The sequence below is a fragment of the Physella acuta genome, unplaced genomic scaffold, assembly GCF_028476545.2.
Source record: "Physella acuta isolate Inbredline_101_S28 unplaced genomic scaffold, ASM2847654v3 ptg002372l, whole genome shotgun sequence".
NCBI classification, from domain to species: domain Eukaryota; kingdom Metazoa; phylum Mollusca; class Gastropoda; family Physidae; genus Physella; species Physella acuta.
Window position 1 is genome coordinate 1 of NW_026733863.1, and position 5,000 is coordinate 5,000.

At 46.9% G+C, this 5,000-nt stretch overlaps 1 non-coding gene across 1 annotated transcript; it reads right to left on the reverse strand.

The window, feature by feature from the left end:
• On the reverse strand, positions 1–1,817 carry LOC131933124 (small subunit ribosomal RNA; the record flags this gene model as incomplete). The annotated part of the gene is made up of 1 exon (XR_009384861.1): positions 1–1,817. It is a non-coding gene; the product is annotated as a small subunit ribosomal RNA (ribosomal RNA).
• Positions 1,818–5,000: the final 3,183 nt, after the last annotated feature.

Sequence of the window (5,000 nt, forward strand, 5' to 3'; positions counted from 1 at the left end):
AAACCTTGTTACGACTTTTACTTTCTCCAAGCGATCGAGTTCGAGCGTCTTCTCGGCCAACGGTGCCGGCACTTGCGTGCCAGACCGAGACCAATCCGAGGCCCTCACTGAACCGCTCAATCGATAGTAGCGACGGGCGGTGTGTACAAAGGGCAGGGACGTAATCAACGCGAGCTTATGACTCGCGCTTACTGGGAATTCCTCGTTCATGGGGAACAATTACAAGCCCCAATCCCTAGCACGAAGAAGATTCAACGGGTTTCCCAGCCCTTTCGGGCCAGGGAGGCATCCACGCTGATTTCTTCAGTGTAGCGCGCGTGCGGCCCCGGACATCTAAGGGCATCACAGACCTGTTATTGCTCAATCTCGTGTGGCTAAACGCCACTCGTCCCTCTAAGAAGTTGCGCCGGCGCATCGAGGAACCGGCGAACTATTTAATAGGCTAGAGTCTCGTTCGTTATCGGAATTAACCAGACAAATCGCTCCACCAACTAAGAACGGCCATGCACCACCACCCACCGAATCAAGAAAGAGCTATCAATCTGTCAATCCTTACAGTGTCCGGACCGGGTGAGTTTTCCCGTGTTGAGTCAAATTAAGCCGCAGGCTCCACTCCTGGTGGTGCCCTTCCGTCAATTCCTTTAAGTTTCAGCTTTGCAACCATACTTCCCCCGGAACCCAAAACCTTTGGTTTCCCGGAGGCCGCCCGCAGAGTCATCGAAGCAACTCCTGCGGATGGCCAGGTGGCATAGTTTATGGTCAGAACTACGACGGTATCTGATCGTCTTCGCGCCTCTGACTTTCGTTCTTGACTAATGAAAACATTCTTGACAAATGCTTTCGCAGTAGTTCGTCTTGCTGCGATCCAAGAATTTCACCTCTAACGCAGCAATACGAATGCCCCCGTTTGTCCCTGTTAATCATTACCTCCAATTCCGAAAACCAACAAAATAGAACCGAGGTCCTATTCCATTATTCCATGCACCATTATTCAGGCAGCGAGGCCTGCTTTGAACACTCTAATTTTTTCAAAGTAAACGCGTCGGCCACCCGGGACGCTCAGTGAAGAGCACCCGCGGGAGAGAGCCGACAGACGGTAGGGCAGGAGATACGGGCAGTGAGCCGGCGCGAGCCGGACCGCCCGCCTGCGCCTGAGATCCAACTACGAGCTTTTTAACTGCAACAACTTTAATATACGCTATTGGAGCTGGAATTACCGCGGCTGCTGGCACCAGACTTGCCCTCCAATAGATCCTCGTTAAAGGGTTTAAAGTGTACTCATTCCAATTACGGGGCCTCGAAAGAGTCCCGTATTGTTATTTTTCGTCACTACCTCCCCGTGCCGGGAGTGGGTAAGTTGCGCGCCTGCTGCCTTCCTTGGATGTGGTAGCCGTTTCTCATGCTCCCTCTCCGGAATCGAACCCTGATTCCCCGTTACCCGTTACAAACATGGTAGGCATATCACGTACCATCGACATTTGATAGGGCAGACATTTGAAAGATGCGTCGCCGGCGCGAGGCCATGCGATCAGCACAAAGTTATCCAGAGTCACCAAATGGGACGACGCAACCCCTTGCGAGGCCGCGCCGATTGGTTTTGAACTAATAAAAGCGCTCTTCCCGATAAAGGTCGGAGCTTCGATTGCATGTATTAGCTCTAGAATTGCCACAGTTATCCAAGTAGGATCGTGTCATCTAAGGAACCTCGACTGATTTAATGAGCCATTCGCGGTTTCACCATGGGACAGTGTGAACTTAGACATGCATGGCTTAATCTTTGAGACAAGCATATGACTACTGGCAGGATCAACCAGATAGCTATCGTTTGCGAGACGTTTTTCCACAACACATCGCGGGACGGGAGACAACGCTCTAGCGAGAGAACGGATCCCGGCATTCCCGGATTTTTTCACATCGGACCGCTCACATTTCCCCCTTCACCGTAAACACGGCGTCGCCGGGAAATCTCTCGATTTGCATCGAGCCGACTGCGTTTTGCAGACCCGTCGCCCGTTCCGAGGGCTGGGCCAGTGCGAGACTTTTATCGAGCCACCAATACTGCTTGGTTGCGTTAGCACTGCGCGTCGCCGCTGGCTTCACGCTACGGACACGTACTTTTACCTTCACTGGCGCGACCTGCGCGCCGAGCCCGCATTTTACCGGGAAGCTAGTCGGGAGACTGAGCCACGCACGGTCAGATCGGGCACATGTCGCTGGCTGCGAGGGAGCGCGGATCCTAGCGTCACATAGAGGCTTCACCGACACTCACCTCCACAATAGTAGATACAGACCGTTTTAACCGCCGTATTTCTGCCCATACCTCTAGTGTTAAACCGAAAAATCGGGTACATAGTCTCGGGGAGGACCGGGGTGCCGCCCCATGAGGGGAGCCCGCACGGAGGGCGCCGGGGGTGCCGCGACCCGGGGGGCGGCGCGGGGGTGTCGGGGCGCATCTACGGGGCTCACTCGCGCGGGCGCCACACTTCCGGGGGGCGCCCCAGGTGGGGTGCCAACTTTGGCGCCCCCGACTAAGGGGCCGCCCCCACTGCGGTTACACGCTTTACGACCACCCACCCGCGTTCCCCACCCCAGGGGGCATGCGAATCACCCGCCAGGGGCGTTCTGGGACCGAGGGCGCCGCTCCGGCACAAGGGGGAGCCAAAACGCCCCGAGTTCCCCCGCGGCCACCTCGACACCTGGGCGGGCGGCGAGGGGTGTCCTGCGATCGGGGTGGGGAGCTCTACCAGAATCACCCGCCAAACTTCACCGGGGGCGTCTCCCGGCGCCCCTGCGCTCGGGTGACGAACAGCGCCCCGGGCTATCCCGGGCGCCCTATGGCGTCCACCTTCGATCGGAAGGGTGATCTCGACTCGGGCTGAGGCGGGCCACAACAATCCGCGGTCACATCGGAGCCGTCCAGGCTAACGAGGCCCCGGCTCACGGGTAACCCATGGGGCTGGACCGGGAGTCCGCCGTTAAAGAAGAAAGAAATGTAGTGCAAACCAGAACCAGTTTTTTTTATTTATTTTATAACTCGACTAATAATCGTCACAAAATTATAAACTTGGTACCTACGGATAGCCCTGGGCCCAACCTAATACAGGATGTCCATAACTATGCGCTAATTAAATAATTAATGGGTATTAAGGTCGGTCTTAGTAAATTGCTATATAAAGTCTAAGACCAGAACCAGTATTTTAAATTTATTTTATAACTCGGCTCCTAATTGTCACAAAATTTAAAAATTGGTACCTATGGATAGCCCTCGGCCCTACCTAATACACCGTGTCCATAACAATGTGGTAATTAAATATTTACTGGGCGTTAGGGTCGGTCTTAGTAAATTGCTATATAAAGTCTATATAAAATTTTACGAATTTAAAAAAAAAATTCCTACCGTCAAAAATAGCGACGCCTAGACCACCACACCTGTTCTGACGTTAAATCCTACTTGCACACACGTGTGGGAATAGATTAGATATCATCTAGAGATAGAATTCCTAATTATTTAATTAAAATAGAGACTCTAGATTTAATAGTTGTGTCATAGTTACATTAAGTCGAATTAGCGAAGCGGAGGCGGGAACTAGATTCTAGATCTAACACTTCGATTGCGATGAAAAAAAAATAGCTTTATTTTAAGGCCGACAAGGCAAATACGGTTTAATTAATATTAAAGAAATAAGTCCGAACACCTACCTTAAGCGAATCATCTACACAACACATGACTAGAAATAATACACGTCCACACGAAGAGCGATTGAAACGGTGACTGCAACGGTGAAAACTTGTACGACGGAAACATGGCGCCTAGGTTATGCCTACTTCCGGTCTGATGAAAATTTTTAATTCATTTTAAATTTTGCGCTCTATTTCGTCCGCGCTTGTCCACTTAAACTCTACAGAAAAGATAGTCTATATAAAAATAATTCCTAGAAGACAATTTTATGAGAGATCACCCACATTTATTTACCCTGCCTGTCTACCTTAGGGTTAGAGTTTGAATTTTTCTAGATTCAAGCCAAATATGCCGTGTCGATTAAACGACGACGTACATAACAGAGCGAAGACAATGAATGGTTCCTTAATTAACTATAATTACGGTCCTAATACAACTACAATTCACCATAGTACTAATATGTATGTGTATTGTTGTTTTGGGAGTTCTGTCATTACATTTTAAATTATAAAAAAAACGGGTTTACGATACACTTCATTACGCCGCCGATCGTGGTTTTAGATTTAAATTTGGTCGGATTCGGTTTATTATTAATTTATATAATACTTTATACATACTTTAATTCATTAAATACATTTATCTATGTATTTATTTCATTAGTTAAGTATTTGTTTAACTAAAAATTATCAATTTAAGGCATAACAATTACAGAAAACGATTGTATTTGAGATAAGTCTTATCGAACCATTTAGTAGCTGGGTCGGTTTATTATTAATTTATCTAATACTTTATACATACTTTCACTCATTAATTACATGTATATATGCATTCATTAAATCATTTAAGTATTTATTTCATCAAAAAGTATCGATTGAAGGCATAACACTGATAGAAAACGATTGTATTTGAGATAAGTCTTATCGAACCATTTAGTAGCTGGTTCGCGGGTCGGTTTTATTCCTTAACTCTAGATTTAAGTCTATCGTGTTTAATTTCAATTTAATTTATCACAACTTTTAGATTTTGTACTAGATTAAGCTACATTGAAGCTTATTTTTCACTATTTAATCAATAGAGGATATTATATAATATTTTTAAGTCTAATATTACGCAGCCGTTTGTTAAATCTAGTTTTACAACGACGACTCGCGCGATTTCGGTTTGGTTTTAAAACTTAAGTTCATTGATTCTTAAAATATATATTCCAGTTAGAATAGAACTGAATACGTACCACATGATGTATACACACGTTTGGGTTATTTATTTATTTTAAATTTAGTTTATTATGACCGATCGTAATTAACTTTGGCGATACCGGGCT